Source organism: Calonectris borealis, chromosome 4, assembly GCF_964195595.1.
Source record: "Calonectris borealis chromosome 4, bCalBor7.hap1.2, whole genome shotgun sequence".
Classification (NCBI taxonomy): Eukaryota; Metazoa; Chordata; class Aves; order Procellariiformes; family Procellariidae; genus Calonectris; species Calonectris borealis.
Window position 1 is genome coordinate 79,415,912 of NC_134315.1, and position 13,363 is coordinate 79,429,274.

General features: G+C 38.8%; 1 long non-coding RNA gene across 1 annotated transcript in view; it reads right to left on the reverse strand.

Moving 5' to 3' along the window:
- LOC142082256 (uncharacterized) overlaps window positions 1-13,363 on the reverse strand; it is a 109,997-nt gene that overhangs the window by 89,205 nt on the left and 7,429 nt on the right. The window contains exon 4 of the long non-coding RNA XR_012673631.1: window positions 10,277-10,399. This is a non-coding gene — a long non-coding RNA (uncharacterized LOC142082256). The remainder of the gene's footprint in view (window positions 1-10,276; window positions 10,400-13,363) is intronic.

A 13,363-nucleotide genomic window follows, 5' to 3' on the forward strand; every position in this document is an offset into this window, starting at 1 on the left:
GAACCATATGGTAAGGGCTGATGAAAAAAGAGACCAGTGAAATCTTCAAACCTAAATACATTTGCCAGAGTTGGGGGTCTGATTCTGGTAATAGCCAGTACCAAGCTGGGATAATGTAATTAAAAACGTGTGATGTTACATGGGTCCAAACATAGCAGGAGATTCCAGTCTGAAACCTAACATGCTACATGAAATGCTGAACTTCAGTAGGTGAAGCTTCTAACAATCATATGACACTTCTAAAAAAATAACTTAACGATAAAACCCATGACAGTGTGAAACTGTACGTTTCCATGTCTCTTTTTACAAAAAGTACCAATTTAAACAGATTTTGCCACTCCTATGAAAAGAAGCTGCTAGGTTTCTACCTGGCATTAGGATGTCTGACTAAGAAAACTTTGAAAATACATTTTGTTTTCATAGATATCTTTGAAGTATAGCTTTGTAGCCAATTATACACTTAAGTATCTCTAATTACGATATGAATCATTTTTCAAGTAAGCTACTAATCTAGCTAGTTATATTAAAATAGTTTGGAGTATTTTGGCTGTTTGGATTTGTGCTGAAGGAGATAAACCAATAACAACTTTCGATTATGTAAAATCAGTGTCTTCAGGTGGCTTTAAAACTGTTATTTTTGACTATCAATGCCAAGACTCAGGCATACCTTTTCAAGTTTTCAGTTTGATTTCATATACATGATTATTTTATTTTTATTTTTTAAATAGGAGCAGGTAGCAGTGCTGGGTTCTGGTATTAATTACACATGGAAAAACCTGAAGTAAACCTGGTAGCATTTTAAGAATCCAGCTATTGTGAATTCATCTGGAATTCATTGAGCTACCCCTGGCTGTAATGAATTCATGCTGTATTAGTAGTAACATCACATGTACACTAATAGATGTTCTACTGAGATCAGTATTATTTAATTGACTCAAAGGATTAGTTTAAGATCAATTTTCTTTTAACTATATTTTTAACATAGCTTTCTACTGAAGCACAGCTTCCCACAACACAAAAAGACGACATCAGAAGAAAAACATGCATAAGAAAATACATAAAACCTGACATTTTTGTCTCCTTAGGAAAGATAGAAAAAGCATTCGAATCATATAGTCTATCCCCCATGTAAACAAATACATTGTGTTTATTTATAAAATAATTTTCTCTGTGGAAAACAAACTATTAAACTCTATAGAAGTGAACATATGCAGATTCAAGAGAGGTATTAAGATGCATCTAAGTAAAAATGATGTATCTCACTTAAAGTGAAAAAATGATGCAAACAATCTGTAAAGATTTGTAAAGAAGTACTGAGCAGTATGATCTGCACATTTCTGCTTTGTCAGGCACGCTAAATAGGAGAACACAAATAATATGCATAAGATTTCATTGGTACCAGTTGCATGACTGGGATATGGTAAGTAATGGAAAAACAATAGCTTGGATACTTTGGGTTGGAAAGGGAAGATGTTCTTAACTGTTTGCTATGTCATGTGAACTGTACCAGAAACACCAATGTGACTAGTGTTACCCCTTTTCAACTTAGGTCCTGTTCACCAATAAGTTTATATTTCCTTTGTGAGTTAGCTGGCTAAGATGAGCAGGCCGGTCAGACATCAAGGCTCACATCCATTTAACGTAATCGATCAGCACTTCTAAGACTGATGAGAAAAAAAAACAGGTCTTCCTGAGTCTACTGGTTCAGCATCACTGAATAAAGTATAAAAAGTAAAAATAAAGAACAGGTAAGCTCACTGCTTCTCACATTTTTATGCCAACCTCGGTAATGTCATGAGTCCGTGCTATGCCAAAGGAACAGTGAAATGCAACCACAACAAGGAAACAAACGTGTCTAAAAAGAGGCCTTGTCTCCTAACCAGCCAACAGCCAACTAACTGAATGTGCAGGTACACAATTAAAAGCATATTACTGAGAATTTTGTTGAAAAAATCCTGCAATTCCAACTCATATTTCTACCTACTTTTCTCCTCTAGAGATCCTGGAGGGGGAAAAAAAAAAGGCATCTCTCTTTTCCCTGTACTTTGAAGATAGCCTGGCTTTCTTCATCTTTTCTTTAAAGAAACCACTGCAGGGAAGTGGGAAAAAAAGAGATAAATAGGGGATACCTGGTTTGGACAATTCTGCTTTTCTCAGATAATATATTCCACCTATGGACAGCAAGCCTTAGAAATCATCAACATTCCTTACGTCAGACAGCTGTACTTTCTTATCCTTTTATTTCACATTATCTTCCTCTCTGATTCTATCAGTCACTAGCAGAAACAGCTCTTAGCAGAGTTTAGGTCATAAAATAAATAGTCTGAAGACCTAAATCAGAATTTAGAAGAGCTGCTTTCTTAGGAAGCAAGATTTACACATTCATGTATTGTGTGTGTATTCATCTGTCTGAGCCATCCCTCTCAATAACTTTAAAGCTCTGCCAGCCCCCTTCAAACAGATTTATCAAAACAGTAGAGGTTTCAAAAGAAGTTAAAATTTCCCCAGTTTTCAGGAATGGGGAGAAAACTTACTAATGCCCATGTGGGAAAGGAATGATGTCTCTCAGTCCCTAGCAGACATCAGATAATTCACACAGGAGGGTGTTACGAATGTCCTAAATGCAAAAAAAGGACGGAGGTTTGCAGCTTAGCAGACCTCAGTGAATCCATTTCCAAGCCATTCTCTTTGTCCCGTGGATTTTCTAGATTCCTCTTCAATTCCACAAGTCTCATTTTTCTTTCCTTTTCTCTGTTCAGATTATCTGGCAATGCTTCCAAGGATGCAGTTCTTACTACTTCGTATCATCTCTTTCACACTGACTTTAATTTTAATAATCATAAGCTATAGCAACATACAGCAACTTAAAACTTCCCACTCTGCAAATTCAACAACAGCTTTTGGTTCTGTAGGTCACCTATCTATTGCTCTAAAGTTATGTTTCTGTGGACCCTTTAATCAGATTCCAAACTCAAAAAAACCATATTCAGGCAATCTGTGCCTACAGGACACGTGACCTACCCCAAGCTCTGAAAAACAATACTGAAAGTGAAATGGAGAGAAGCAGGACAAACAGGAGGAAACATGCACAGACAGTAAGAATGAGGAGAGGCAAATGTGAACCCAGGCTTGAATCTGTCCTCTTCAGAGATAAAACAACAGAAAACTTTTGTTGTTTTCAAAATTAGTTATCTGATGGAGGCAATACTTTGTACTAATCTATTTTTGACTTGCAGTTACTTCAAATACTGAGTTATCGGCATCTCTTTATGTATTCTGCATCCCTCAGTGCTTGTCTCAATAAATATTCACAACTTTCCTTCTGTTGTGGTCCAAACTGTACTCAGGATTTCAGTGCATGACCAGGAAGTTCCACTCCCTCAGTGGCATCGTTATGAAAATGCTTGCGTTTAAGGGAAGTATCACAGCAACAAATGGTGTGGCTTTACACTAATCATCTACTACATTTCTGCATACAAGAATCTGCAAAAAAGCTCAACAGGGAGGTCTGCCAAGTGTTCCCTGGGATAGCCTTTGTGTAAAAAGGGGTACTTTGGAAGTTAATTAGAGACAATCTGGTTTTTATACTGAGTTTTAAAAAGCCAATTAGAGTTAATGGGAATTCAAATTATTCTCATTCAGATTTGTTTGATATGGTTACTATTATAATTCAGTTTTTCATAGCAAAACAGCAAAATGGACATTAAAAGTGACTGAACAGTGAAAGAATCCCACTTGCTGGAATTCAATTTTGTTACAGCAAACTTATCCCTTGTGTAAGAGTTGTGAAGGCACTGGGGATTAATTAAACAGCGTAAGAAAGATATATTGAACATATGGACACAACAGAACTTGCTAATATTTACCAAATCATTCACACAGGGAAAGACCTCCTTTGTGGAGCACGCTGCCTCACAGCATGTGTGAAAAAGACCCTTGTTACAGCACCTTCCTCAAGCACACCCAGCAGCGAGGGAACAGCAACAGTCTCCCTTTGAAGACAAATACACACACACAGGAGATTAACTGAACATCTGAACTAGAAGGGGCAGAAATTATGTAGCGGCCACTAACCAAATGATATAACTAGGTTTCCAAACAGTACAGCACTTTGATCACAAGAGAAGGGCTACGCTGCACAGCAGGGAGCAGTGAAGAGATCCTTGAACCAAGCCTAACACATTCCCATGCTTCAACAAAAGGTCATGCAGTACTATTATCTCTGAACCCCAGCTGCAACTGGATCCAGAACAGATCCCCAAGTCTATTTTAGGACAGGTATCTGCTTTTGTCTCTTAACCAGCTATTGGCATGCAAGGAAAAGAGGCCGTGCATCCTGTGGGCAGCTAGGATGGGGGTAGGAATAAGACTTGAGTAACACTGGCAGGAAGTGGGACTCTGTGGAACGAGATTAGTGCTGAGCTGGGACCACCCGGCACTACAGATACCTTGCACTCGATGGACCGCTTTACTTACCCCACCTTTGGCAGAGTCTTAGCACCACACTATAGTAGCAAAAGGCTCTGCAAGGGCAGTACAGATCCCAAACTAATTTTGACACTGAACAATAAGCTGAATCAAAGGTTTCCCCTCTTTTTCCCCCCCCTTCAATAAAAACAGCTATTTCGGCCCAAAATGTGCATGGATTAGAGTTTTCACGGGTAATATTTTATCTTTCTTAATTAAAAAAAGATATCAACCACTAGAATTTATTTTATTATAGGTTTTTCTCCACCTTCCTCACATTAAAATGATTATTTAAAATGTGTTTTGATGAGCTTCAATTTAGTGTCATGTTTTTTCTTTTAAAAAGTGCCTTTTCAAGGTAAAATAAAATAATAAAAATAAAATTTAAGACAATAATAATTAAAAACTACCAGTTTACACTTACATTTTTTTTTCTAAACTGCAGCAAGAAACCAAACAGTCTGGAAGCTATGTGAAATTCTGGACCGAAGGTATGCCATTATAAGATGTTAATATTTCTGTCCTTGTGCTAATACAGTCACTTGTCCGGGATTAGCAGAAAGAGAATTATTCCGTATTTCTTAAGTGCCACACAAAAACTCCCAGCTCTGGATCTTGTGTAGCCTTGTGTGTTGCACTCCCACAATTCACCCTCTCTGAAGTCTCTCACTCCCCTGACGAAACATCCACTTCATCAGTTCCAGCAACTGAAACACTAGTGGCTCTGATAAGGTCCTTACTCAGACAAATGTCTTCTAACCTGGACAACAAACAGCTGGGCAGTGTACACAACCCTTTAGCTTTTCTGCTCTTAAATATGATTTCTATCTGGAATGCACTCTGCTGGAATGCTCTTGAATCCTATTCAATCATTAGTCGGGGAAACTACCCCTTTGTCTTCAATTCAGTGCCTGCCTACCTACTTATTGTTCCTATTCACAGAGCAGGATGGCAAAAAAGGTTTTTGTCAAAATGCTTGCTTACAGCCTGAATAAAAAAAACATTACATTTTGATAAAAAATGAAGCCCTATGAAGTTCCAATGCCATTAAACTTAATCTCTCATTTTTTTCACTGACATTTTCACATAATCATATTTTCTGGCAATACTGTATTTAGCCGGAAAATTTTCAGCTCAACCTAGGTCTTAATCCGTCTCAGAAGCACAGACTTCATACTCCAAAACTCTCCTACATTTTCCATTAATTTCATTTATGTGTTTACAATACACTTCATAATCCACATAGGTTTATATGACCATGGTAAATTTTGATGTGATGAGCACAAAAATTATCTATCTTGCAATCTATCCAGTAAAAACTTTGCGAAAGATACACACTTCAAAAAGTGTGCTTTAATTTAACTTCATGTAGATCAGAAGTTAAGAATAATTTAAGCAGAACTTCACACAGAACAAAAATATTGGTTTTATTCTGGTTAGCGTGTCTGGACGAATCCAGACATCTGTACAGACTTTTGTATTAGAAATTCATAATCTTCTGATTCTCCCCGCTCCCTTCTTGATGAAGTATCTCCTGATAGACAGAATTTCCTCTAACTTTTCACAGCACATGTAAGAACAAACTCAGACTATTGATTATGTCTGTGCATTATAATGTTGTACTTTCCTTTGACTGCACTCTTGAGCCAGAATCATACACTTCAATTGTGTGACCTCTGTTTTAACAATACCAACACCAAACACTCCCTACGGGGTTATAGAAATACCAGCCTCATAGCAGTTACTAGACAGTGCTGAACCTCCCTCACATGCTCATGGAATGACTGTTTTTTTTATAACTGTCAGCTATAACTATTTCTATCAAATGCAGACCCAAAATACTCCTAATCATGACTTAACTTTCAACTTTAGTCCTCAGTTAGCAACGGCAAGATCAGCTGGTGCTTTAATGAAAGTGGCACACGATGCCATCTATCATATTCCAATGTGCAAATAAACGCAAATAAATAATTTTAAGGAAAAACATAAGAATGTTTTCCATGAAACTGTCACTTCAAAAGTGCTAATTTCACGTAAACATGGATTAAAAAAATTAAATTTAGCAATCTGGAATTTATGAAATATACCGCAATCAAATGAAAGCTGTGGCCTGCTTGTATAGGGAAAGAATCAAGAGTTGAAGACATTCAATATGGGACATCACTCAGAATGGCACATGAAACAATGTTTTTTCACAAAACGGTGTTTGCACTGCACCAAAATATTTTTAAAAGTGAATTTAAAAACCAAACAGTAACTCATGAAAAATTAAACAATTAGACTCCTATTCTTGTGCATGTAGGTAATTTCATTAGCATTCACTATGGCAAAGGATGTTTCTGTCTCAACACTTACTCTATAAGACTGTGCTCTACATTAATAAAAACTAAGCTTGAGGCTCTTCCTATCTGAATGCCTCTACTCTTGTTTCCCCTTTCAGCATTAATAGCCATAAAGATTTACCAATGAGCTGATCTCCTCTAGGATAAAATACATTGAGACAAGCTGAACATAAAGGGAGAAGAAAAAACTCTTCTCTGCAGGAAATACATAATGCAGCTTTTATAGCATTCACTGTGAACAAGCAGGCCAATGTGCTAGGCTTGTTTACTGAGAAGAAGCTGCTGTTTCAATCATTTGTAAATAGAAACTATAGGAGCATCAGAATAATTTATTGAAAAATAAATACATTTACTAAAGTGTCCAGTAGGACAACTTATTAAAAAGTAAGAGAAGTATTATGTTACAAATATCCTCTATCCTTGTTGCTTCTCGTGAGTTACTGAGAGACATCTGGCTTCATAGGTATCGTGCCAAAGCCTGTTCCCATTTACATGAATGTAAATGTGGTGTAACTATACCAGTTTAATTGTTTAACTGAGCTTGCCCTGCTGAACATTCCCATAGGGGAGAAATGAGATATAAAGCATCATTCCTGAAGGTATTCTGATGTGGGTTTTGTCATGTCATAATTAGGGCTGAAGGCTTTCACTCCTTAATAAGCACATGTGATGTTATATTGGCTGTGTTAACTTACCCGAGCGTTGAGGAGAAAGGAGAGACTTAGAGACAGATGGTCAAGCCCAATACCCCACTAACAGACACCCAGTCACATATTCCATTATACAACCATTTAGGATTCTTGCCGCTACTGAGACACTGGAAAGCTGAGGAGTTCTGTTTGGTGTTTTGTTTTCTTGGACAGAAGCAACCAAAGACGTCTTCACTTTACAAAGATCCCAAACTTTGTTGCCAACCTTCCCATCACCAGGTGCTGAAAGCAGCAGAACCACTGTGCTGTCACTGACAGAGAAGAGGTCACTGAGCCTATCTCTGAAGAAAAAAGTAAAACAGATGCATCTGGCAGGCTTAACTCTTCTGCAGATCCCTGAGGTTTCCCCTCTTCTGCCAAATTTCATGAAAAAATGAAGAGACTCGAAGTCTTTCTATTGTGCGGAGCGGATGGCTGGGGCTGTGAGCTCTTTAATACTAACAAGAGAAAAAGGAGATTGCTCAGTCCCAGAGCTTTTGTGCCCAAAGCCCGTAAGATGCCTATGCACAATGCCCAAAGAAAGAAATTGCAATGCTCGTAGAAGAGGAGACACAAAATTAAAAAGACCCAACTGATTTACTAGGATTTTGAGGCTTCCTCCCTAGAGAAAAAACTGTTTGGTAAATCTCTTTATCCCGAGCTTTACTGTAACATTTTCATTAATGGTCTGGATGATGGGGCAGGGTGTACTCTCAACAAGTTTGCTTGATGATACAAAACTGGGAGGAGTGGCTGATAAACCAGAGAGCTGTGCTGCCATCCAGAGGGACCTCGACAGGCTGGAGAAATGGGCTGACAGGAACCTCATGAAGTTCAACAAGGGGATGTGCAAAGCCCTGCACTTGTGGAATAATAAAAGAACCCCCATGCACCAGGAAATGCTGGGGGCTGACCAGCTTGAAAGCAGCTTTGCTCTCCTTTGTCCAGAGAAGGATCTGGACACCAGGTTGAACATGAGGCAGCAACATGCCCTTGCAACAAAGGCGGCTAACGGTATCCTGGGCTTCACCAGGAGGAGCATTGCGGCAAGTCAAGGGAGATGATCCTTCACCTCTACTCAGCACTGATGAGGCCACACCTAGAGTGCTGTGTCCAATTCTGAGCTCCTCAGTACAAGAGAGATACAGAGCTACTGGAAAGAGTCCAGTGAAAGGCCACTAAGATGATTAAGGGACTGGAGCATCTCTGCCATGAGGAAAGGCTGAGAGAGCTGGGACCGTTTAGCCTATAGAAGATCTCCATCCTTGGAGATATTTAAAAGCCAGCTGGACATGGTCCTGGGAAATCTGCTCTAGGTGACCCTGCTTGAGCAGGAGGGTTGGACAAGGTGACCTGCAGAGGCCCCTTCCAACCTCAACCATTCTATGGTTCTGTATCTCCTTCAAAGTGCTAGAAATAACATGTGTTATGAATAAGTACATGTTGAATTACATCTGTAACCTTTTCACTTCTATTACCTGCAAAAAGCATCACAGACGAACGAAACCAAATCCACCACAGCAACTATATATATATATTTATATATATAAAACCGTGTCTAAGATAGAATAATACAAAAGCATATAACACAGTAAATACAAAATGAGGAATATTTGAAACTTGACGTACTTCTCACTATTTCACTGCCACACACCATGTAAATTTGCGCCTTTCTTGGTTCCTTACATTATTCAGAACTTTGTTTTTCATTTTCCTCAGATATAGACAGATTCAGATAATTTATAAAATCTGCCAGCAAGCTGTTGCCAATTCTAGTATTTACATGTGTGCTGTTTTTGGCTGGAATAGAGCTAATTTTCTTCATAGTAGCTAGTATGGGGCTGTGTTTTGGATTTGTGCTGAAAACAGGGATGTTTTCATTACTGCTAAGCAGTGCTTACACACAGTCAAGGCCTTTTCTGCTTCCCACCCCACCCCATCAGCGAGGAGGCTGGGGGTGCACAAGAAGTTGGGAGGGGACACAGCTGGGACAGCTGACCCCAACAGACCAAAGGGACATTCCATACCACATGACGTCATGCTCAGCACATAAAGCTGGGGGAAGAAGAAGGAAGGGGGGGAACGTTCAGAGTGATGGCGTTTGTCTTCCCAAGTAACCGTTACGCATGATGGAGCCCTGCTTTCCTGGAGATGGCTGAACACCTGCCTGCCGATGGGAAGTAGGGAATGAATTCCTTGTTTTGCTTTGCTTGCATGCACAGCTTTTGCTTTACCTATTAAACTGTCTTTATCTCAACCCACAAGTTTCCTCACTTTCACTCTTCTGATTCTCTTCCCCATCCCACCAGGGGGGAGTGAGCGAGCAGCTGTGTGGTGCTTAGTTGCCGGCTGGGGTTAAACCACGACAACGTGATTTAGACCTGTTTTTAGTTCAATTGACATTTTGCTTATTTAAAACACAAAAATTGGCCATTGAGGAAAAACACACTCACTTTTAACAGGATCATGGAAATATTAGCAACAGCAGTCCATAAATCATTAAAAATGATTTTTAGATTCCCAGAGAATGAACAGTCAGTATGTCAAATAGAATGGAGGTTTGATGGGGAAGGAGCATTTTTTTCTGGGAACAATTATTTTGCTTCACAAAAACGAGCTCAGTTATAAAGGGCAGTCCTATTCTAACATAAGCATGATTTCTAGTGTTCTACATAATAATATGGCAACCCAAATATAAAAAAATTAATTCTCAAGCATATAAATAAGTAACAGCACCTTTACCAAATACAAGAAAAGACTGGCTCCATAAAATCTCACCTGTTAAAGATACTGATAATTTCACGCTACAGATCTCAAGAGGAAATAAGGGAGACACGCAGTTCTAATGCCACACTCCCAGACCACGTCCTTCTCCTCCACTCAGAGACAATGAGAGTAGGGCTGCAACCAGAAAAAGAAAGGGGAAAAAAGGATCATGACAGGGTTGAGTAGAAACTGATACTGCCTGTTTTAAGCAACACCAAGAGATATTTAACACAATAGAAATACTCTGTATAAAGAAAAGCTGAGGTAGCACTAGACAGGTCAGTATTTTGTTTCAGACCAATACACACTAGCTTTTATTCAAATCTGGCCATAGTAACTTGTGGTCATTGTTCATTAATGCATGGGTCAGGAGCTGTTTGTGGATTAGAACTTAAGCAAGTTTTCCAAAATGCTTTTAAAATCACATCAAGAATTGAATTGTGAAGGTGAAAAGTGTGTCACTGCCTTCTTAGAAGGTCTGCAAAGGCAAGCATTGTCACCTGCACACAAACACAAGTTATTCTCTTGTGACAACAGCTCAGACATGAGCTGCTCTGTATCTAGTAAAGTAGGTATAGTTGATTTTTATGAGCTTTTAACATACTGAAAGTTGGCTAAATCAAGCTTAATCACAATCCATCATCTCAAGAAATGGGGCCCTTTTTTATTAGCTAAATTGTTTGCCTAAATCTTCAGGAAGTCTCAAAATACTGCGTAGCCAGTAGTTTCTCATTTGTGTTCTCCATGCAAATTTAAAGCCAATCATTTTCCAGTTCTGGTTGTGCTCAGCAGCTGTAAAATTCAGTTTTTACTAACTACACATACCAGAACAACTCTCTCAAGCAGAGGTGGCTGATGAGCAGTGCCCAGACAAACATCACAGAATCTTTTACAAATCTATGTTATTTATGGTACCATGACTACTGCAACCCCATCTTGAAGTAGGTGAAATTGAAGAATGGTGTCAGGGGTAAAAAAGAAGTAACATGACATACCAACTCATGGGTAAATGAGAATGTGAGAGGAAGACCTGTGCTTCCTGAGCTCTAGCTTCTTGCATACTCCTAAGAATGCACCCATATGGAGGTCATCCCTGTCAAACTATTTTTGTTACTGCATACTTTAAGGTGTTACACAAAGCTTTTGTTTACAACGCTTACCCACTATTAGATCATGTCCTTTGACTCTACAGCATCCTGTTTAATGTTGGAGAATATCTATGTAACATGTCTGCTACTGCTTCTTTCCTCCTGGTTTTTGTTTAAGTCTAGGTCCAGTTTTGTTACTATCAGCATTTTTTCATATTTTTCATGAAGTATCAACACAGCTGTCACTGGAGATGGAGTAATCATGTACACATCCTCTGCCGTCTGCAGAGAACTTAGATAGATTCTTTTTCCCTCTTTATAAATAACAGTGCCATTTGCTTGGTAAATATAACGCAAAATCGGCAAGGGTAACGTGTAAAAACCTGCAGATCAGCACAGATTATTACGACTTCTAAATTCACATACAACCTGGTTGGCCAAAATATGCCCAAGGACAGAGCAAGGTTAAGGCTGCTACGGAGATGAAATCTAATCATCATCAGTGTAATGCAAAACGCGTGTGTGGCAGTAACTGGAGACAGCCATTCACAGTGAGATAAAGCTTTTGGCAGAGAAAGTTCAGCAATCTGGTCATGCTGTTGAGTGGAAAGAGCTACATGCAACTCTGGGCATGTTGAAGAGAACACAAGATGCAGGGCATTTTACCTAGCAAATTAGCACAGGCAGCAAGCAGATACGGTGAATTATCCTGCAGCATTTTAGGAGATTATTTAGGTAGTAACAACAGGAGACGTACCCCTAAAGTTTACTATGATCACTAGGGCAGCATGTCTTTATTATCGTTTCCCACTAATATTGTTTTGTGGTTTTTTAACACTGTTTACAATGAAAATGTCATATAAACAAATGCATCAGTCATTAAAAACAAATATTAAAAGAGATTTTCTGTCATGAGTTTAATTCAGAGCAGGAGATCTCAGTAAGTTTAGATTTTACTGGTACTAAAAAGCTCATGCAAAGTGAAATTAAACGGAAAATAAAGTACGTGAAACACAAAATAACTTGGCAGCTGGACTGTGGTTCTGGACACTCTTTGCCAGGTCTGACCATTAAAACTCAATCTCTTCCTTCTCCCTTCTGTCTTCAAATGGATTTTCAATTCCCTTTTGTTCTGTGGCACAGTTTCAACAGATGGGATAAAGAATGTTGCCAGCCAAACTAGCCTAAAGCTTGACGACAAGAACACTTCTCTGGGCATGGGAGATGACGGTTTGGATATCTTCTGGATGCAAAAATTATTGAACCTCAATCTTCTCAATGCTAGATGACTGTTCTCATACCATAGTATTAAATAAGTGAGTGTGGGCATCATCACTGTCACATCTCAAAAAAAAAGTAGAACCTCTTTGTTGTTTAAAATAAAAGGATGGCAGTGAGCAAGGCATCTCCAAGGTAGAAGTTGCAGAAATGCAATGTACCTAAGCTTGCAGGACTTGTAAATCTTTTGTTGGAAACTTCACTCTAAACTGACTAACCCAACTTCATACAAAGTCCCTAGCAAGCAAGGATGAAAACGAAACAGTGCTGACTCCCAACTGCAGTAGCCACAAGGGACAGTGTCACCTTGCAAATCATACAGTCACGCTGCACAATCCCTGCAGAAAGCTTGTAACAAGAAAAGAAACCCTGGGCCAATATGTAGCTTAAACAAAGAGCACAGCAAAGCAATGATGCCACCCCTTGATGTAACTGAGTAATCAGTTATTACCCAGTGATTTCTTCTCATCAAGCAGATCTGCATAAACTTTCTCTCCCGTTTTAACAGATTATATTGCATTTCTGCAAAAACTGCAGTAACACTGCATTTAATAAAAAATATTTATTTACATTTATGATACTTTTTTTGCTCTCTCTGACAAATGACAGATCATTGCTTAGGTTGCTGCTTCATTACATGTAAGTCCACATCCATGGACTTCTTCATTAACATCTTTAGAGGCTTAAAGAACTTATCAGAGCAAAGACGTGGCAAATCATTCAGCTAACTCAA